We start from the raw sequence: 23,907 nt of genomic DNA on the forward strand, positions 1-23,907 counted from the left end.
ATGCGTGCGGCCTGGGTTCCATCCTCAGCACCACATACAAAGATGTTGTGTTCGCCGATAACTGAAAAATAAATACTAAAAAAAAAATAAATAAATAAAAATAAAAAATAAAACAAAAATAGTAGAAAATATATGAAAACATTTAAGATATTATCTCTATCTGTAATTCCAGCAGCTCAGGAGGCTGGATCACAAGTGCAAAAACAGCTTCAGAAACTTAGTGAGATCCTGTCTCAAAAATTAAAACAAACAAACAAAAAAAGGCTGGGGATCTGGCTCAGTGGTAAAGTGCCCTAGGTTCAACCCCTGGTAACAAACAAACAAACAATAATAATGAAGAAGAGTGGGGAAAAAAAAAAAGATTCTATCCCTAACTAAATGGGTTATAGATGAGTTTTTTATTTATTTATTTTTCCTTATCTCAGGTTGTGTAAAACACTTATAAAAGAAACTCTTCAAAAGAGTTTAACTTCCCAGACACAGTGGCACACACCTGTAATCCCAGTGGCTCAGGAGGCTGAGGGAAGAGGATCACAAGTTCAAAAAGCCAGCCTCAGCAACAGCGAGAGGCTAAGCAACTCAGTGACACCCTGTCTCTAAACAGAAAAATAATAGTTAAAAAAAAAAAAAGAGCTTAACTTATTGGGCTCCATTTGAGTACAATATGTCAAACTGCATTCTACTGTCATGTGTAACTAATTAGAACCAAAACAAACAAACAAACAAAAAAAAAGAAAACAACAAAAAAAGAGAGCTTAATATTTTTTAAGTGTCTCACTTTCATGATTGTTATTGCTGTTTAAGATTTGTCTAAGCCTAAACTGAGCTAGGCATGGTGTCACATGACTATAATACCAGCAACTGGGGAGGCTAAGGAAGGAAGACATCAATTTTAAGGAAAGTCTATGCAATTAAGCAAGACCTTGTCACAAAATAAGAAATAAAAAGGGCTCGTGAAGTTGCTCAGTAGTACAGTGCCTCTGAATTCAATCTCCAGTACTGCATAAAAACAAAGGAATTTAATCTAAGCCGAGCACAGTGGCACATGCCTGTAGTCCCAACTACTCAGTAGGCAGAGACAGAAGAATCTCAAGTCTGAGATCAGTTGGATTACTTATCAGGACAAAAAAAAAAAACAAAAAACAAAAAACAAAAAACCAAAAACAGTCTCAAAACAATAAGTAAAATGGCTCAGGATATAGATCAGTGGTAGAGTACCTCAGGATTCAGTTCCCAGTACTACAAATAAATAAATACAATATTTTTAAAAAGACTTAAGATTAGACGATCTTAGGAAACAATCTTTTCACAAAATTGTGTGCCACACCCCCAAGTGGAAACTAAGCAAAATACATGTGAATATTTCCTAATCACTGAATATCAAATAAATTTTAGATTTACTAAAAATGAAGTAAATAATGGAGATAAAGACTTGAACTCTGCTCTATATGTGTAATATGAATTGTCATATATAACAAATTAAAATTTTAAAAAAATTTTAAAAAGACTTGAACTCATGGAAAAAATATTATTCCTATTTGTCTTGAGGAAATTAGAAAAAATATTTTCAACAAATCAATGTATTGATTTTTTAACAGTAGAACAATGCATATGCATAGAAATGGTGCCAATAGGACAATACTTTGAGAGGGCTGTCCTACTCAATGCAGTACAGAACATTAAGCAACCCTGGCCCTGACTATTAAGTATCAGTCACTATGACAATCAAAAAACCTCACTGTCCTTCTGCCCCCCAACTTCAAGAACCACTACAGATGGTGTCCACATACCAAACAATAAGCACAAAGGCCACTTAATGGGATAAACAGATAATTTGCAAAAAGTGAAATAATTATAATAAAAGGGACCTTCAATGTGATATGATAAACTAGAAACAATGAATATAGATAACAATTTTAAATCAAAGTCTTTGATATATTTTTCATAATAATGAATAATTAGAAAAAAACTAAAATGTCTAATGTAACAGTTAAGTAAAGTAGTTCATCTGATGGACTACCTCTGAACACACAAGTGTTTTTTAATAACACAGAAAAAAGAAGTCTGTTAAATACTAAATGAAAAATTTAAAAACTAACATGGTTGGGATTTTAAGCTTAAAAACTACATACAGGAGTTGTCACTACACAATTTCCTATAATAGTAAAAAAAAAAGTTCAGTAACAGGAATTACTAAAATAAATGATATGCTCATGAAGCAAAATATCATCTAGCCAGTAGAAATCTTATTCTTTTAAATGTTTTAATTTCTTCTTTTTAGTTATACATGACAGTAGAATGTATTTTGACATAGCATAATCCATGGAATATAACTTCTCGTTTTTGTGGTTATGTTGTGAAGTTACACTGGCTATATATTCATATAAGAACATTGGAAAGTTATATCTGATTAATTCTACTGTCTTTCCTATTCCCATCCCCTGTCCCTCCCCGCCATTCCCCTTTGTCTAATCCAGTGAACTTCTATCTTCCCTACCCCCCACATACCATTTATTGTAAATTAGCATCTGCATATCAGGGAAATATTTGGCCTTTGGATTTGGGGGACTGACTTAAGAAATCATATTCTTACATATTAAAATCACAAAGACATTTTTCACTTATTGGAGTGACAAAAACAAAAAATATTGACTGTCTCATAGATTGTTCCAGCTAGTGAACAGGTAGATTAATACAATCCTTTGCCAATTTAACAACATATCAACTTTGACTCAGTAATACCACTTCTAAAAATTTGTAGGAATTTTTTAATGTATAAGCTTACACATTTGCAAAATAGAGTATGTACAAGTTATTCAATGCACCATGATTTGCAACAGTAAAAGGCTGTAAGTCTAACTGGCCATCAAGGAAGGACAGTCACAGAAATCTTAGTATATTCAAACATTTGTATACAATGTACATGTACAGGTTACACAAACTGTAGTATATCCCATACAATGTACAGAGCTATAAAAGAGTGAAGATAGCTATACTGCTAATCCAAGATATTAAAAAGAGGGTGGTACAAGCCAGGGAACAAATATGTGCATAATTTGTGTTCCTGGCATATTTTTATTTTATTTACTTATTTTGCAGCACTGAAGACTGAATTCAGGGGTGCTCTACCACTGAGCTACATCCCCAAGCACATCCCAAACCACCCCCTTATAGATAGTCCTGCTAAAATGCTAAGGCTGGCTTCAAACTTTCCATTGCCTTACACAGACTTTTGAGTTGCTGTGATTATAGGCGTGCACCACCATGCCTGGCTGTTCTTTGTATATTTTTATTTACTTTTTTAAATGAGTTCAAGTTTATTATTTAGTCTTTTTAGTGCTTCACACTCAATAAAGACTATGAGTGACCAAGAATTACATGCAAACAAAATAGAAAAATTGAACACCAATGTCTTCTTTCTTTCCTAATATTTTAAACACTGTTTCTTAAAGTGTTATCTCAGAATCCACCTCCATTTGAATAAAATTCAGTGTGTTGGGGCCAATTAGAACTATGCATCACAGTTGGGTTTGTAGCCATTTACTTACAGGTCATGCACATGATAATTATTCCTTAATAAACATCAATATTCCTTTCTTTTTTAAAAAATATTTTATTTTTTAGTTATAGTTGGACACAATACCTTTATTTTATTTATTTATTTTTATATGATGCTGAGGATGGAACCCAGGGCCTCATACATGCTAGGCGAGCACTCTACCACCAAGAGCCACAACCCCAGCCAATCAATATTCCTTTCAATGATTTCTTATTTTTCCTCCTCCCTGCAGCAAATCTTTTTTTTTTTTTTTTTTTTTTTGGTGGTGCTGAGGATTGAACCCAGGGTCTTGTACATGAGCGGCAAGCACTCTACCAATGGATCTATATCCCCAGTCCAAATCTAATCTTTTTAGTTTTCTAAAATTTTTATTATTTTTATTATTAGAGCTTTATAATTATACACAGTAATTGCGTTCATCTCAACAAATTCATACATACATAAAAACTGATTTCAGGTATGATTACCCCCCACTTTTCCCTCCCATCCTCCTTCTTCTCTCCAGCTTTGTATAATACATTTTTAAAAGAAAAACAATTAAAAAAAACTCCAAAACAAAACTCTGTATATATTTGCTTAATTCAGAGACATCTGGCAGGATACAGTTCATATCTGTAATACCAGCTACTAAAGAGGCTGAGGTAGGAACATTACAAGTTCCAGGCCAGCCTGGGCAACTTAGTGAGACCCTAGTTCAAAAAAAAAGTGGGGCTGAGGGGAAGATAGGGGATATATGTCAGTGGTACAGCACTTGTCTCACATGTTGATGGGAGAGGAAAGGGGTAGTTAGGAAAGAGGAGTAAAAGGAAGGCGTGTTTTGTTTTGTTTTTCAGTTGTAGATAGGACACATTACTTTATTTTACTCATTTATTTTTATGTGGTGCTGTTGTACTACAACATAAACCACAACCCCAGTCCTAGAAGGTTTATTTTTGTTTTTGTTTTAAACTATATAACCTCCCATACCTTTTCAACTTGATACTACACAAATATATAATCCATTAAAATTATTTTTTAAATGGAAAAAAATTAAAAAGAAAATCATCAAAGACTACGAATTAAAGACCTTTCTATTAGATGAAAATGTAAACTAGTAGACAACATAACTATAAATCACAAGTTTATATACATCAGTATACCGAGAAAACAATAGGAGGCGTTACACTAAAACATTAATAACAATTAGGTTTGGACCATGAGTTTGAGGACGTTTTCTTATGCATTTTTAATTTCTATAATTTTTTCAACAGATACTAATTTTATAATCAGGGAGAAATATTTTAAAATACTAAAGAGATTTTTTTTTTTTTTTTTTTGTCCTATCAATAGTGAAGACCTTTTTAAAGAGTAATTCTAGCCAGGTGCAAGGGTGGCCGTTGGGAGGCCCAGGCACAAGGATTCCAAGTTCGAAGCCAGCCTGGGCAATTTAGTGAGATTCTGCCTCAAAATTTAGAAAAAAAGGTGGGGGATGGGGAGGAAAGAGCAGCTCAGAGGTAGAGTGCCTCTGGGTTTAATCCCCAGTACTGAAAAAAATAATCATTCTAATACATGTACAAACAGAAAGAAACAGGATTTCACAACATTACTAGTAACAGTACATGGTACCTTTGGAAACAATACATGAAATCCTTAAGGGCTTACAGTTTGAACCAGTAAAAGTCAAATACAGGGAATTTGGGAACTACTCCAAAATTTAGAAAGCCTTCAAGTGTAAAGTTGGCTTAGCACTCTTCTTAGTAACACATAATCAGAAGCAAACTATTTGATTGTACAAAAAAAGTTTAAATTATGGTTTCTAGTTCAACAAAATACAGTTACTAAGGCAATGCTTAAGTAAGGATGTAGGGGAAAAGGTACTCTCATACACTGTTGGTGGGACTGCAAATTGGTGCAACCACTCTTAGACAACTTGGAGTGGAACCACCATTTGACCCAGCTATCTCACTCCTCAGTCTATATCCATCTATACCCAAAGAACTTAAAATCAGCATACTATAGTGACACAGCCACATCAATGTTTATAGCAGCACAACTCAAAAATTCACAAATTTGTGAATTCACAATTCATAAAAATAGCTAAACTATGGAACCAACCTAGATGCCCATCAATAGATGAACGGATAAACTGGAGTATATATATACACAATGGAATATTACTCAGCACTAAAAGAGCATAAAATCATGGCATTTATAGATAAATGGATGGAGCTGGAGAATATCATGCTAAAGCAAAGTACACCACTCCCAAAAAACCAAAGGCCAAATGTTTTCTCAGATTAGTGGATACTGATCATAATGGGGGTCGGGGAACATGAGCAGAATGCAGGAACTTTGGATTGGGCAAAGGGGAGGCTGGGGAGGGGAGCATGGGGCAGGAAAAATGGTGGAATGAGATGGACATCACTCATTCCACGTATGATTGCATGAATGGTGTGACTCTACCAGAGAACTGAAAAGTTGTACTTCATTCGTATACAATGAAATTTGAAATGCATTCTGCTGTCACGTATAACTAAGTAGAATAAAAAGAAAAAAGGCAATGCTTACCAGGATTAACTATATAGAAAATGTTCTTAAATCAAGATGTAGTCAGGTGCAGTAGCATGCCTGTAACCCCAGCAACTCCAAAAGGCTGAAGCAGCAGGATCCTCAAGTACAAAGTCAGCCTCAGCAATTTTAGCAAGGCCCTAGGTAACTTAGTGAGACTGTTTCACTATGGGCTAGGCAATCCTATCACCCACCCCGCCAAAAAAATCAAGATGGGCTAGAGGTATAGCTCAGTAGTAGGCTGTGTGAGATCTTGAGTTCAATCCCTAGCACCCATCCTCAAAAAGATCAAGATACAAAACAATATATGAATATCATCATAACCACATAAACTATTCCAAATCTTCAAGATCAGGGAAAGATTTACAAAGGGAAAAAAAGGCTGAAGAAAAAAATCATTATTTCATTTGGTTTGAAGACTGTAGGACTTTTGCTTGACTTCTCCCTACTTGTCTTTAATTACATGAATTGAAGAAAAAAATTCTTAAAAAAAGAAAATAGCTAAAGACAGTGGCACATACCCACAATCACAACAGCTTGGGAGGCTAAGGCAGGAGGATTTAAGGTCAAATCTAGCCTTAGCAACTTAGTAAGATCCTGTTTCAAAATAAAAAATAAAACAGAGCTGCGGATGTGGCTTACTGGCTAAACAGCCCTGGGTTCAATCCCTAGAACCAAAAAACAAAATACCAAACCCACATACATAGAGACTCCTCTAGAAAAATGTACATGTGGGGCTGGGATAGTGGCTCAGCGGTAGAGTGCTCGTCTAGGACAGGCAGGACCCAGGTTCTATCCTCAGCACCACATAAAAATAAAGGCATTGTGTTGTGTCCATCTACACCTAAAAAACAAATATTTAAAAAAAAGAAAAATGTACATGTATTTAGATTCTATCACCCAAGGACATACTTTTCACAGAAATTGACTAAAATTATTTTCCTGAAATTAAAAATCAAATATCCTTTAAGTTTAAGAAAGAGGGAAGACAGTAATTATTCAAGTTACTACACAAATCCACTGAATATGTAAATGCTCAAATATTAACAACTCATTAAGAACAATGGTGACACAAAAGATGGTTCACAAACTTAAAACATTATTAAAATGCTACTAATTGCTACTCATTACCAAGAGCTCACTAACTGGTAATGAAAAATAGGATACAATATTTCCTCTAGAATTATGATTCCGAGATATTACTAAATAATATCTAAAATCAGACACAGTTGAAACAACCATCTGGTCAACTTTTCAGTTCTTCAAAAAAAAGTAAAAAAGAAAAACAATGCTGAGAGCTACCAAAAATACAATTCGGGCTGGGGATGTGGCTCAAGCGACAGTGCGCTTGCCTGGCATGCGTGGGGCGCTGGGTTCGATCCTCAGCAGCGCATAAAAAAAATAAAATAAAATAAAGATGTTGTGTCCACCAAAAACTAAAAAAAAAATATTTAAAAAAACCCTCTCTCTCTCTCTCTTTAAAAAAAATACAATTCAGGAAAACATTGCAACCATAAAAATTTCAATAAAATAATTCATGAATTGCCTAAGAATACTAGAAGACAAAGCTTTCAGAGTATTCTGTCAATTTGTCACAAATCTGGTCAGTCTGAATGAGCTGCAGCTGTATCTACAAAATACAGATTTACATTTTTCTTGGAAAAACAATTACCACACCTGGCAGTGTGCCCCATTTCTGTACAGTGATCAGCATAACCTGCTCCCATCAGAGGAAATATGTATGTTCTATTTTGACCTACTTCATTGCTTATTAGCTGTTACCATTCATCATCTCCCTGACCTCATGAACTCACCTCATCTGGCTGACTTCCTCAGAAATTTAAGTATGAGAGAAAGAATTTACTTTTTCATAACAAAAATTTTTAATAAGAAACAATGAAGTCAATAAGCTCAATGAAAAAATTAGGTCATATAAAAATATACAAAATCCTGGGTTGGGTTTGTGGCTCAGTGGTGGAGAGCTTGCCTGGCACATGTGAGGCTCTGGGTTCGATTCCCAGTAGCACATAAAAATAAACAAAATAAAGATATTATGTTCATGTATAACTAAAAAATATTTTTTTAAATACACAAAATCCTAACGTCTATATTTTAAAATAATTTTATACATTCTACTTTCTGTTAAGCAAATGATTAAGTTGTTCATGTTTGTCAACAATATCAGTCATATACACAGTAACATTTAAAATATCTAAAAATGCTAAAATTTCTAAATTTCTGCAACAAATACATTTCAAATAATAAGTGAGAGGTAACAAGTTCATTTTGCAGTTTCATACATAAAACAATTTCTGTATTCATCCTAATATACTGAAAGATGCCAGGAAAGAGTACAAGGATACTATGGGCAGCTAATTATTAAATTATATGGCAAATGATATAGGGTTTGTAATTAGGCAATAAATAATGCAGTGACTTCTTTACATTCAAAGTTATTTGGAAATTTCACACAGTCAGCATATCACCGAGTCTTGTAAAGAGTAATTCTTTTCAACTATGAAGATGCTAAGCAAATCTCTGCCCCTTCTGATTTCTCTGGCTAATTCCTATGTCTTCCAAGATTCAATTTAACCAGAATACACTCTCCGGCAACTTTACTCTGACTCTTTAAGGCTTACATGATCCTCCTTCATTGAACCTCATCTGGCTGACTTCCTCATAAACTTGTGTGAAAATTTTATAAACTCAAAACCTTTGTGCCAGGTGCCGTGGCACACGTCTGTAATCCCAGCGGCTCAGGAGGCTGAAGCAGGAGGATTGCAAGTTCAAAGCCAGTTTCAGCAAAAGCAAGACCCTGTCTCTAAATACTAAATAGGGCTGGGGAGGTGACTCAGTGATCAAATGCCCTGGAGTTCAATCCCTGGTACCAAACAAAACAAAACAAAACAAAAAAAAACAACAGCTTTGTATCTTCTACACCAAGCATAGTGTCTAACCCAGGTCTACTTACCAAATACAAAGAATGCTAGCTAATGGAACCATGAACAATGGTTTTAGTATAAAAACTTTTTGTAATAATCTAGTGCCTTTCCCCCTATATGCAGGGCTTCTCACATGGTATAGTACTAGTATTTATCTTTAAGCAATAATTTCTTCCAGAGTCTACCAGTAGTCATCCTCTCAGTCTACCCTACCATTGAAACTAAGCTCATTCTCTATATCTTCCTACTGGGATGTATTTCATTAAGAAAGGTTTTTTTTTTTTTTTTTTTTTTTTTTTTTTTCCCTTCCTTTCTTTCTTTGTAGAATCCACTTGTTTAGTTCAGGACCAAGAAACAAACAAGACATTCTCATCTACTGAATTTAATAAAACAAGTAACAATTTTTATACAAGATTCCCACCTGTAAGTGCCACCATGTAAGTTAAATTAATTAAAACCATAGCAGATTTTAAGATTACTTTCAATGAAAGCATTTTAGTGTTCACACCAGCTTCTTTAGCTCACTCCTAATGTAGTTCACACAGATCAAATGAGAAATAAAAATAAACTGCTTCAAAAACATTTGAGTACATTTATGAATGCCAGATTGCTGCTAAATTAAGTGAAAACATGCTAATATTCCAAAGTGTCAGGAAAGACAACTAAACTCTTCCATATTAATGCCCTTTACTGTTCTGACACACACAAACCACTGGGCTGGTAGCAACATGATTAACAGTGTACAGGCATTTCTGAAATAATTTTTTTCTTTTAAAGAATTTAATGTTTATTTTTTGTTTATTTTGTATGTGGTGCCAAGGATCAAACCCAGTGCCTCACCTGTGCTAGGCAAGCACTCTGTCACTGAGCTACAACTCCAGCCCTCTGAAATTCCTAAGTTCTTTAGAAAACTTAAAAAGAAAAATTTATAATATTGCCAAATTCAGGGTTCAATAAGGATATCATACACTTATACATCCAATCTCAAGGACATAAAAATGTAACAATTATGTTAGTACTGAAGCACAAATGTAAATAAATACTAAATGGAAAATCCCTGCTAATTTTTTTTTTTTTTTTTTTTTTTTTTTTTGCGGAGGGAGGGGGGATTGGGAATTTAATGCAGGGGCAATTTACAATTGAGCTATTTATTATTTTTCATTTTGAGGCAGGGTCTCACCAAGTTGCTAAAGCTGGCCTTGAACTTGCAATCCTACTGTCTCAAGTCTTCCAGGTCCCTTAATGTTTTACCTGCAATTATTTACTTTTTTTTTTTTTGGTACTAAGGATTAAACCCAGAGGCACTTGACCACTGAGCCACATCCCCAGCCCTGTTTTATATTTTATTTAGACACATTTATTTAGGAACTCACTGAGTTACTTAGTTTCTCGCTTTTTGAGGATGGCTTTGAATTCGCAATCCTCCTGCTTCAGCCTCCAAAGCCACTGGGATTTCAGATGTGCACCACCAGCCTGGCCAAATATGTATTTTTTATAATGATAAATTTATCCCTCGCTTTTCGGAGACATACCTATATCATTCTAAACCCACTTTATTTAATCCAGTAATTCTAAGGTTTTTTAAAAAAATCACAGATTTTCGGAGCTGGATGTGTGGCACACACCTGTATTCACAGCTATTCAGGAGACTGAAGCAGGAGGCTCACAAGTTCAAGGCCAGCCTGGATAACAGAATGAGGCCCTGTGTCACAATAAAAAATAAGTAAAAAAAGGTTGGGATGTAGCAAAGTGATAAAAGCATTTGCCCATGATGCATGAGGTCGTGGGTTCAATCCCTAGTATGGAGAAAACACACACACACACACACACACACACACACACACACACACCAAAACCAAAACCAAAACAAAAACCACAGAAATATAGACTTTTGGAGTTTGAAGGAATTTTAAGAGTAATCCAGCCCAATCTTCTAATTTTACAAATGAAGAAGAGGCCTAGAGAACTGAAGTGAATGCCTCAGTATCACAAGGGGAAAAAAAGTAAGAGTTCTAGTTTGGTACTAGACAACTTCACTGTAGATGCTAGTTTATTTATAACAATGCAGATAATGGCTTATTAAATTTTATTTTCTACTATGTCACCATAATGCAACAGTTAATTATGAACAAATCTGAAGTTAAAATGTATATAATTAACAGAAGCAATAATATATAACCAAACGTTTTACTCACATTAATCATTTTAATATCTAAAATTGATATTTAGCCCAGTGTGGTAGTGTATGCCTCAATCCCAACTACTAGAATAATCAAGACAGGAGGATAGTAAGTTAGAGGCCAGCCTGAGCAACTTAATGAGACCCTGTCTCAAAATAAAAATTGGGCTAGGGATGTACCTCAGTAGTAGAGTGTTTGCCCAGCCCACAGAGACTGTGAGTTCAACCCCCATTTCCCCTCCCAACACACACACAGACTGATGTTTACATTTATGTATTACACACTTAAGTTTCAAAGATCATTGTGATCATTTTAAGTTACCACTCAAAAAGTACAAAAGGCTCCTTATTAGTAAAAGCACAAAGTTCCAGTTACAGCAGTGTCTGAATATTCACAGTATTGCCTATAATAAATCAAGATTTAAGTTTTTTGCTTTACAGAAATAAAAACACACAAAGTTCTTATGTTGACCACATATACCTTAAACCAGGGAAAAATCATTGATATTCAGAAAGAAAAAGGAAAAAAGAAAGAGGGGCTGAGACTATAGCTCAGTGGCAGAGCACTTGCCTAGCATGTGTGAGGCATTGGGTTCCATCCTTAGCACCACATAAAAATAAACAAATAAAGGCATCCTGTCCATCTACAACTACAAAAAAAAAAAAAATTCTTTAAAAAAGAGAATGTAAGCTTAGTGCTAATATTATCAGTAAAAAAAAAAAAAAAAAAAGCACATAATACCACCACATAGCAAAAAGATCTGCCACAGGCTCTTCAAATCACTTGAATTAATTACCTGTGGATTCTTACTACAAATTAAGAGATATTTCAATACATTGAATAAAGAACTCTAAAAATAGACAATGTTATGATTTTATTGAAATATGCTATTTGTAAAACAGGATTTCCTTATTAGTTAAAAAAAATCAACATATAGTTTTCCTAAAAGGGGCAACTACTGAAATAATCTCAGGTAGTGTTTTGATAACTAACAGAATTAGTTCATCTTTTATTATGAATGGCTGCCAGCTTCCCTTTGCATAAAGAATAGATGCTGCCTCACAGAATAGCTAATTAAAAATATCAAATTATGTAGAGATCATCTCTTCTGCAAGATCAAAGTAGTAAACACCCCCCCACACACACACAAAAGGCCTTTAAGTCAAAATAAATTCCTTCAAACCCTTCACTAAATGGACAATCACTAAGTTGTCACTGAAAGCCAATTTTACACACAATTTAATAAACCTGAGTTTTATTTTTCAAGCCCAGAGCTTATGACAGATGGAAATCAAAACAATATCACTTTGCAGCTGGAATAAAAAAACAAACAAACTAAGGCTCGGAAAAAAATGACTGAGCCAGAAACGTCCAAATTTTATATTCTAGGAAGTTTACATACTTGTACACACTTGCCAACAGGGAAGGCAACCCTGATCACTTCTTGCAGGAGATAAAAAAGCCTTAGGAAGCTACCACAACAATAGAAAAGCACAGTATCCTTTGACACCCTATAAGATCCCTGGGCATCAATAATTATAATTCATAAAGAAATTGCTACGCAATGTGCAATGAATTCTGCTTAAGACAGAGGTATGTAAATTGTAGAAATAATCCCATCCCAAACAGTTACAATAAGGGGGAGAGTGGTGCTAAAACTGCAAATTTTCAGGTATATAAAAAAACATACAAGAAAAAAGTCATTCTACGTATCTTTTCTGAATTTTTATGGTGCAATTACAAAACTTTTATAAAATGTTCATTTCCACCTCCTCAATCAGTTCCGAACTAGCAATTATTGGCCTTTTCCTCTACAAAATAGGAAACACACGCACAAATGACCTTTCTGGTTTTGGCTACTGAAAGTTAATGTCTGATCTCCAAATTTCCAAAATATTTAACCGTTTCTAGGACGTATTTGTGATCACCAATGCCAAAATTTGGTACTGCACAGAACGTATTCTTGTGGGAAAAAATTAAATGCACAAAATGATACTTTCAAAACATTTCCAAAACGTCTGCACACTCCTTGCCGGCATAAGCTGACTTTGCTTCCTAAAAGCATAAGTAGTTCTGAAACCATCATTTTTCTCCTAAGGGCTATCGTCCTCCTAAGAGGCCTGCGACGCTCAGAGCTCCTCGGAAACGTGGGAAAACTTCCGAAGAGCTAAGGTAAGACCTTGAGTTTTAGAAAATGCTTAACAAAGTGGCCTGTGCCAGTTGAGTGTACACGACAGCCGCTGTTCTGTGAGAGAAAAAGGTCGGAGTCGGAGAAAAGCTTGTATTCAATTTCAATCCTTGTGGTTCAGGCTCTTCGCCCGTCCTCTCTAACCCTAACTTGAAAAGACACTGAGTTGCGACTCCCCCTTCCCCACCAACCATATCACCTACCCGGCAGTAGTGCTCAGTCATAGGATTTTGAAGCCTTAAAAATCAACATAGCTCCCTAAGAGTTCAGGCCGCCGTCGCTGCCGCCATATTACAGCTTGTGCGGCAAAATGCGTCAGGGAGCGAGGTGTGCGCCCGAGTGGGGAGGGCGGGGGCTGGCAGAGGAAGAGCGGTTTCCTGGTCCTGGAGGCTTGGCCGGAAGCCTTCTCCAGCTGCTACATCTGCAAAGCGAGCTCAGTGGTCCTCAGAGGCCCCCTCTGGGCCCTACCAGTCCGTATACCACCCGGGAAAGACGGTTAACACAGCCCGGCCTACCGCGCCGGCTCCGCCCCTCTCTCCCGGCCCTTCCCGCTCTCGTATCCCGGGACTGCAGCAAATGACGCCACCAAAACAACACGGGCCTCGCGCCACCTACCTGCACCACTACAATTTCCTCTTCCCTGGGCCCGGTCCTTTAAAGCGCTTCAAATCTACCGCCGTCAGAATAGGCGCTAAAGCCCACTAACCGCCTCCCTCCCCCACAGCACAGTCCCGGCGTGGAGAGAAAGCGTCGCGCCGGAAGTACGTCATGGGTTGGTTGACGGCGTCTCCCGGCGTTCTCTGGTTGGTGTCACCACGCCCTCCCTGGAATTCTAGGGTTTCGCTTCCTTTTAAATTCGTAGTTTGTAAGTAGCTTCACGCCTGTGTAAATTGACAGAGTGCGTCTCTGCCTGTCAGAATGCCGTGTCGTTTGTGAAATAAAGTGTTTCATTTAATGAGCATATATTAATGCTCTGCCAGGCTATTTTGAAGGACGTTCAACTTTTAAAGGAGCTTCCAGTTTCACCTTCCAGTGAATGACAAAATACAAGTCCTGAAAAACCAGTGATGAACAAAGTGTATTTGAGAGAAGAGGAGGAAATTAGCTGATTTACATTTTTGTCTCTAGTAACCCCATGGTACATGGTACAGATTAGATCTACTATATTGCCAGGCACGCATATAATCCCACCAGTTAAGGAGGACAAGGTAGGATTCCAAGTTCGAGGCAAGCCTGAGCAAAATAGCAAGACCCACTCTCAAAAACATACCAAAAAAAAAAAAAAAAAGAAAGAAAGAAAGAAAGAAAAAACACACACACACTCATACACACACACAAAGCATATATCTAATATGTTTAATTGGTCTGTGAAATTCCAAACCTTGCAAAATTGATTTGATTTGAATTTATTGTATCAAGAAGGAAGCTGTTGGATTGAGGTTGTAGCTCAGTGGTAGAGCGCTTGCCTAGCATGTGTGAGGCACTGGGTTCGGTTCTCAGATCCAAAAATAAATAAGTAAAATAAAGGTCCAAAGACAAGTAAAAATTATTTAAAAAAAAAAAAAAGGAAGCTGTTGCAGGACACGGTACACGCCTGTAATACCAGCCACTAGGAAGCTCAGGCAGTTCCATTCATTTGGCAGTTTAGTAAGACCCTGTCTCAAAATAAGAAATAAAAGTATTGAGTATGTAGTTGAAGGGGAAAGCATCTCTGTGTTCAAACCACAGTACCAAAAAAGCTATTAGCAGGACAGTGTGATACACACTTGTAAGCCCAGCTTCTCTAGAAGCTGAGACAGGGGTCAAAAGTCTGAGGCCAGTCTAAGTAATTTAGTGAGACCCAGTCTCAAAATAAAAAGGGCTAGGATGTAGCTTAATGGTGGAATACTTGCTTAGCATGTGCAAAGCCCTGGGATAGATCCCCAGCACCACAAAGGAAGGAAAGCTATTTTACAGTAAAAGAAAATATTTTTTTCTTGTCTTTTCTTTCCTTTAAAATTTTTTTTTTGTTGTTGCAGATGGACACAATACATTTATTTTATTTGTGTATTTTTATGTGGTGCCTGGGATCAAACTCAGTGCCTCAGCATGCTAGGCAAGCACTCTGCCCACTGAGACACACCACAACCTGGCCCCTCTCTTTTTTTTTTTTTTTTTTTTTGTACCAGGTATTGAACCCAGGGCGCTTAACCCGTGACCCACATCCTCAGCCATTGTGTGTGTGTGTGTGTGTGTATTATTTTAGAGATAGGGTCTCACTACATTGCTGAGGGCCTTGCTAAATTGCTGAAGATAGCTTTGAACTCGGGATCCTCCTGCCTCAACTTCCTGAGCCACTGGGATTACAGATGTGCAACACCATGCCCGCCTTAAAAGGAAATATTTTATTCTGCAACAGTTCTATAGTTTTAAGGATTCATTTCTCTCTTACATAATATATCTTCAGTTAGCAGACCAGTTGAGAGGGCCAGCTCTGCTCCATGTAGTTATTCAGTTTTTCCTGTATGTTATCCCAATATGCCCTAAGACCTTGTCGTTGCGTGATTTGAGTGTGTTGCCTTGGGTTTCAACTGGAACAAAAAGAAAATAAAAGGCAATGTATAAATCAGAAAGTAGCACATGCCCCTTTTGCTCTAATTTCATCAATGAAAACTAAATCACATGGCCCCAAACAGTTACAAGATGCTGGGGTATGTAATTTGGACATGTGCCCAGAGAAAAGACAAAAAGATATTCTAGGGGAAAATTAATAAATTACATATACCATTAAAAGGTAGTTTTTTGCACACAAAAAAATATTTACAATCATCAAAACATGGGTTTCTGAGTGGTGTTTTTAGTTTGTCCTTTACTTTGCATGCCTTTTTTAAAGGTAAAATGTTGAATTAAAAATAAATTTATCATATAAATGCATATATACATAAGTATATCTCAATACATTTTTACTAAGTGAACAAACAAATGTAAACTTTACTGGATTAAGACATACAGCAAGAGCAGTACCAACATCCCAGAAGTCTCACTCCTTCCCCTTTCTACTAATTCTGCTATTCCACACTCCCTACCACCAAAGATGACTTCTGTTCAGAGTCCCAGCACCAGTAGTATTAGTTTTGCATACTTTTGAATCTCACATAAATGGAATTATGCAGATTTACTCTTGTGTGACCTTTGTTGTTTTCAGGTTTTAATAATTATGAATAAAATTTTATGAACTTTCTTACACCTACTGTTTTGGGCCACATATATTTTTCACATATGTTGGAGATATACTTAGGAATGGAATTGCTAGATCTTAGGGTGTAAATAGGTTCTGCTTTGGTAGGTAATACCAAAGAGTTTTCCAAAGTGGTTATAACAACACTCTTATTATGCATGCCTTTTGATGACAGTCAGTGAGGGATCTTGTTTACAAATAACTGAAACTCAAGTTGAACCAGTCTTGGTAAAAGGAAAATATATTGCTTTATAAGCCAAAACTGATGGACAGTGTGATGGTTCAAAACTATGTTAACAAATTCTTTTTTTTTTCTTCAGTGCTGGAGATTGAACACAGTGCCTTACACATGCTAGGCAAGTACGCTATCAATAAGTTATATCCCCAGCCCACACATTCTTTGATTTGACTTGCTTCTAGTGAGCAGAATAAAGTACAAGTGATGATGTGTGATTTCAGAGACTAGATAATAAAAGGCACTTGATTTCTTCATTACTGTCTATTGGATCATTCATAGTTGGGGAAGGTAGCTCCCATGTCCTGAGAACACTCAAGCAGAATCTTGAGAGACCCTTGTGGCAATAAACAGGCTATTCCATGACCAGCGTGGCTTTTAATTCAGAAATCAGATGAGGGGCCATGTGGGATGAAGAAAAATTGAAAAAAGGGGCTGGGGTTGTGACTCATGGTAGAGCACTCACCTAGCATGTGTGAGACACTGGGTTCAATCCTCAGCACCACATAAAAATAAATCAACAAAATAAAGGTATTGTGTCTATCTACAACTAAAAAATAAAAAAAAAAAAAAAAAACAGAAAAAGGTGGGGCCAAATGGTCCATGTTCATTATATAGGTTTCATCTGCAAAAGGTTATTTGTGGGAAAGTTTCAACAAAATGGGCAATCTAAAGTATTCAGGACTGGCGAGACTTTAGGGTCATCTTGTTATGTTTAGAATCCTCTATCCCTGGGAGTTGGTGCTTGAATTAAGGTCTTGACTGATAATGCTGCATGCCTTTGCATGTAACCTCCTGTGGCTGGCGTCGCCATAGCGACTGGTCTATTTTGACCTGCACCTTCACACAGAAGTTCCCAGTGCAACACAGCCATGAGGGAGTCAGACCATGATTCAAATCACTGCTCTCCACAGGCTTCCTCCCACCAACAGTTAGGTGAGTGTGCCATCATGCAAGTAGATCCTCCAGTACCACTGCCATCCCTGTAGACCTATGATTGTGATCAAAGAGAAACTGAAGCAAAATGACTCAGCCAAACTACTTCCTAATTTCTGATGTACAGAAACCATGAAATAACAACTATTGTTTTGAGTGAGTTCGGGAAGATTTTTTTATACAGAAAAGAAAGAATAGACTGAATATTGTGGGACTTCTTTCTTGTCTAATTCTACTTATCACTATTTGCTTTATTTTTCAGGCTGGTTTCTCTAAGAAGTGACTTCACTTCTTAAGAATATGAACCTGAGTTGGGGGTGAGTTCATGGTAGAGAGCTTGTCGAGAATGTAGTGGTTCAATCTCCAGCACTAAAAAAGAAGAAAGAAGAAAACAGAAAATCTAAGCCTCTGCCACCTCCAAATTTAAAATGCCAGAAAAGGACTAGGGATATAGCACAGTGGTAAATCACATAAGCACTTGCCTACCTTGGGCAAAGCCTTGGGTTTGGTACCCTCAGGAAAATAAATAATAAAAGACCAGAAAAGTCTTTGGTTAGCACAGTAGTGGTAACCCCCAAATTTGTGTTTTTATATTTTGAGTTTTGTCACTGGAAATGTCTGTCCTTCTAAGAACTGGGTTTTGTTTTGTTTTTTGGTATTGGTAATTGAAGTCAGTGGTACTCTAACACTAAGCTACGTCCCCAGCTCTTTTAAAATTTTATCTAGGGTAGGGGGTGTAGCTCAGTGGTAGACTGCTTGCCAAGCACGTGAGGCACTGGGTTTGATCCTCAGCACCATATTAAAATAAATAATTAAAATAAACGTATTCTATGGTGTTCATCTACAATTAAAAATTTTTAAAAAATTTTATCTAGAGACAGGTTCTATGTCGCAAAGGCTGACTTCAAACGTGTGATTCTCCTTCCTCTGCCTCCTGAGTCATTGGGATTAAAGGTGTGTGCCACCAGGACAGTCTAAGAAGTAGGTTTCTTAGCTCTCTCCTGGAATCTAGGCAAGGATATAGGAATGTTTCTTTCCAGTGGAAGGTAAGTGTAAATATTACATCCAGGTCAAATGTTTATGAAGTTCTATGCTTTTCCATGTCTTTTATGTTTATTTCTGTCAGCTCTATCCAGTGGGTTTTAAGGCCCTGAGGAATTATGGAAGAAGCCTGTGTTTTAGATTGTTTAATGTTGCTAGTAACATAATACCACTGGGAAGATTTGAAAGAAAAGGGGTTATTTTGGCTCATGCTTCTGGAAGTCCAAGGTTAAGGAGGGCCACATTTGGTAATGGCCTTCTTGCTGGCAAAGTCCTGAGGTGGTGCAGGGCATCATATGCTGAGAGAAGTGGAGCATGCATGTGTATCTTCTGGGCACTCAGTCTCTCTCTTCTTGTAATACCACTAATATTCAGGGCTGGGGGTGTAGTTCACTGGTAGAGCACTTGTCTAGTATTCAGAGGCCCTGGATTCAGTCCCCAGTATATCAAAAAAACAAACAAGAACAAGGAGGAGAAGGGAGGAGGAGGAAGAGGAGGAGGGGGGAAGGAGGGAATATACAATGCCACCATGCCACCAGCTTGCAATCATGAGGACTCCACTCTGATGACTTTATCTATCCTAATTACCTCCCAAAGGTCCCATGTCTGATCACAAAAATCAGATTAAGTTTCCACTCTTAAGATCTTAAAATATCAGGGGCTGGGGATGTGGCTTAAGCGGTAGCGCACTCGCCTGGCATGCGTGCGGCCCAGGTTTGATCCTCAGCACCACATACAAACAAAGATGTTGTGTCTGCCAATAACTAAAAAATAAATAATAAACTTCTAAAAAAAAGATCTTAAAATATCTTATAGTGGATAGTAGACTCAGTTTTGGAGGAAACAAATCATATTCAAGCCAGAACTTCAATGTGGAGAAAAAGTTTTTAGTTACCAGGGATAAACAGGGATATCTCCATTGGAATGCAGTATGACTGAGGTATCAAATTCTGCAAGTTAAACACTGATATTTGGCTTTATTCATCATGGCAGACAGCACTACCTATCTAATAGGCTGAGCCTGAAGTGCTAGCTTAGACCTAGAATGGGTCATTTTAGTCCTTGTAAAGTGAGGAATGGTGTCTGATACCAAAAGAAGGGGTATAGATGGGCTGGGCTACTACAGTTAACCTCTACTTTACCTTTAATTTAGAATAATGAACCTTTTTTGTTTCTACACATAGATGACCAACACACAAACTTCTTCTTTGTTGTATATCATCAATAATTTAACTTTTAAAAAAAGCATGTTTGTTTTCACATATATTTTACAATAACATGAGCTGTTGTAAATTTTTGTTGTTGTTGTTGTTGTTTTGATATGGGCTCTTACTATGTTGCCCAGGTTGGGCTCAAATTGCTGGGCTCAAGTCTTCTGAGTAGTTGGAACTAAAAGTGTGCACCCCTACACCTCACTTATTGTAAAAGATTTGAACATTCTAAAAAGGATTAAAATTTAATAATTTTGCCTAATCCCTTACAATCCCTGTTAGGTGTCAATTCCTATATGTACTACCATTAAATACATTTATTTATTTATTTAAGAACCCTGAACATGCTAGGCAAGTGCTCTACCAATGAGATACATTCCTAGCTAAAATCTTTTATTTAATATCCTTCTCTACTTCATTCCTTAGACATAAAAAATGGGGTCACTTATCTCTCTGAAATTTGCTGGGTTTTGCATTATGGACATCTCTTTCAATAACTATATTCAATTTCATAGTATATATATTCCATATCTTATCCATCCATTTGCCAAATATCCATTGAATGTTTTAGTTGTTTCAAGTTTTGGTTAATACAAAGATACTGCAAGAAGTATTTATCTGCATACAGCATATATCCTGTATATATGTATATATAATGATACATATATAATATATGTATATATAATGATTGACATTTTAAATATTAATATTTAAATATCAGGTATGATAGCCAGAGTAAGATTATTGGTGTTTTAGTCAGCTTTATCGTTGCTGTGATTAAAGGACCAGATCAGAACAACTGTAGAGGAAGAAAAGTTTATTTGGGGGCTTACGATTTGGGGGTCTCAATCAACAGGCAGCAGGCTCCATTCCTTGGGGTTCAAGGTGAGGCAGAACAGCATGGTGGAAGAATATGGTGGAGGGAAAGTGCTGGCATGAAGATCAGAAAGCAGAGAGAGATCTCCACTTGCCAGATACAAATATTTACCATAATGCTAAGCCCCCAATGCCCCACCTCGTCCAGCCATACCACCTGCTTTCAATTCCCACTCAATAAATCCTATAAGGTGATTAATTCACTGATTGCGTTAAAGCTCTCGTAACCCAATAATTTATCCTCTAAACCTTGTATTATCTCACACATGCGCTTTTGGGAGACACCTCACATCTAAACCATAACTATTGGTGTACTATCCCATTAGAATTATGAAAGGTTAATGCATTTCAAGGTTGTATGAGAATGGCTGTTATCCTCCCACTGAGCTTATTTTAAAACATTTATTTTTTTCCAACTTAATAGTATAAGAACAGTATCATCTTATTTTTCAGTTTCCTGACTATAGAGAGGTTGGTCCTCTTTTATTGACTTCCTTGCCTTTTTTTTTCAATTGAAAAACAGTGGTGTCACTATAAAGGGGTTTAAGGAAGAATCTCTAGGGGCAGAGGAGACTTCTATGTGAACCTTGTAGGCTTTTAAAATATATTTTTAGTTGTAAATGGACACAATACCTTTATTTTATTTTATTTCTGTGTGGTACTGAGAGTCAAACCCAATGCCTCACACATGCTAGGCAAATGCTCTACTGCTGAACTACAACCCCAGCCCTTTATTTATTTTTTATTTTTAGGGACTCACTAAGTTGCTGAGGCTGATTTTGAATTTGTGATCCTCCTGCCTCAGCCTCCTGAGCCACTGGGATTACAGGCATGTGCTGCTGCACCTGGCTAAGGTAGGCTCTTTTGAGAGTGAAAATCAGTACTTTTGAGGTCTTAGCTTTTCTTTTCAAAAGACTTTCTTAAAGGTAGGCATGAGAAGGTATGTGAGATGATTTCAATCTGGTGTTCATAAAATGGTTCATGGTGGTATGGCTGTTCTTGATGTCTCCATTATCTGATCAATAGATAATGTTTGGAATGCACCCTGTAGTATACATTTCTTAAAATATTGTTATCTCCTTTTGCTTAATTTATTCTCAAAGTTCATTGCACAGGGAAATTTTTATAAGTGTGTGGGTTTTCAGCAACTATAAGGTTGTGAGTGAAGATCTGTAGATATCCCAGAAAGTTGGGAGTGGCAGGACGGAGAGGAATACTGGCTTGGGGAGCGAAAGTATGTGTGAAACTTTAGCACAAGACTTTCAGATTCAAGTTGTAGTCGTCTTTTTCTTTCTTTTTCCTCCTTCTAACTATTTAAAAATTTTTTTTCTATCCTAGCTCAGTCCCAGCTACTCAGGAGGCTAAAGTGGGAGGATCATTTGAAGCCAGCCTGGACAACATAGTAAAACTATGTTAGTCTTAGAAGAAGAAGGAGCCAGGCACTGTGGAGCATCTGTGAAATTTCTGTGGCTCAGGAATCTGAGGCAGAAGGAGTTTAAATTCAAGGTCAGCCTCAGCAACTTAGTGAGGCCTCAAGCAACTTAGTGAGACCCTGTCTTAAAATAAAAAATAAAAAAGGGCTGGGGATGTTTCTCAGTGGTTAAGTGTCCCTGAGTTCAATCCCCAGTAAATGCTCCCCTCCCCCAAAAAAAGAAGAGAGGAAGGATGGTGATGATTATGGAATGTAAAGTTCAGTGTAGATAGCTTGCCTAGCATGCAGAAGCCCTAACATTGCAATACATACATACATACATACATACATACATACATAATACTGTAATAAAATGTGTATAACAAAATTTATCAACTTAGTCCTTTTTAAGGGTACCATTCAGTGTCTGGTACATTCACATTGTTATGCAATAAATGTCCAGACCTCTTTTCATGTTACAAAATTGCAACTCATTAAATAACTCTTCATTATTCCCCTTCCTTAGGCCCTGACAACCACCATTCCACTTATTGTTCCTATGAATTTGACAGCTATAGAGTCCTTATAAATGGTACAATTTGGTATTAGTTTTTTTTTTTTTGGTAATTGTTTTATTTTTTTTCCCCTTTGATACTGAAGATTGAACTTGGTCCTCTAGCATGCCAGGCAAGTTCTTTACCACTGAGCTACACTACCAGAACCCCTTATGGACTATGAATGGAGAGTTTTAATATTCGTGATGCTGTTCAAAAAAATTTTTTTTCATATTTGTTCTAACATCCCTTTATTGTGTGCATTCAAGTCAACCTTAATCTCAACTCTATTATCAGTTGATGTAACTTCAAACAACCTAAATCAGAGCTACTCAAAATGTGATCTGAAACTAATCCATTGTCTAGGGTATTTGGGGGTGAATTAGGGTGGGAAGATGTGGGGAACCTGCCAATCTGAGTTTCTTTCTCGAGTTAAGAAATGTTCTAAAATTTCTTAAATTTCTAAAATTTTAGAACATTGAATATACGAAAAGCCATTGAATTGTACACTTTCAATGGGTGAATCGTATGGTGTGCAAAATACATATCTAAGAAAGCTGTTAAGAAAAGCATCGCCTGAAAATTAGCACCTGTCCATGACATAGGTACAGAAACACGTAAGTCCAGAAATCGAGAGTAGGAGTTTTGATACTTCTATAGCAGCTTCACAGTTATTTCATATATAGTACCCTGAAAAATTATAAGAAAAATCTGTATAGGTATTTTCTGTGTTTAATATTTTCTCGTTTCATTTTTTAAAATATAATTGTTAGTGTACATTACAAAAATATCCATGTTCCAAGTACTCGGGGAAATAAACCTCAATAACAGAGACATTGACCTAAGTAAGCGTTTGTGTCATTACCTTCTTCAGTAGTCGCTGACGCGCAGCCCCGAGCCTCTCCCAATACAGAACTACAAAGCCCAGAATTCCCCCAGAGGAGCCGGAGACGTGCATTCCACCAGCCGCGCCGCGCAGACCTCTGGGATGTGTAGTGCGTGTCTTCCGC

The 23,907-nt window shown here is 36.8% G+C and overlaps 1 protein-coding gene across 4 annotated transcripts in view; it reads right to left on the reverse strand.

Moving 5' to 3' along the window:
* The window catches only part of Ppig (peptidylprolyl isomerase G), a 52,269-nt gene extending 38,109 nt beyond the window's left edge, over positions 1-14,160 (reverse strand). For 2 of the 4 annotated variants that reach the window (XM_076865683.2, XM_076865681.2), the window contains exon 1: positions 14,032-14,160. The gene's annotated coding sequence lies outside the window, so the exon portion shown is untranslated. Of the gene's footprint in view, positions 1-13,619; positions 13,907-14,031 lie in introns of those variants that run through there. The other 2 variants (XM_076865684.2, XM_076865682.2) reach the window with 1 other exon arrangement.
* Positions 14,161-23,907: the final 9,747 nt, after the last annotated feature.

This window comes from Callospermophilus lateralis, chromosome 9, assembly GCF_048772815.1.
Source record: "Callospermophilus lateralis isolate mCalLat2 chromosome 9, mCalLat2.hap1, whole genome shotgun sequence".
Classification (NCBI taxonomy): Eukaryota; Metazoa; Chordata; class Mammalia; order Rodentia; family Sciuridae; genus Callospermophilus; species Callospermophilus lateralis.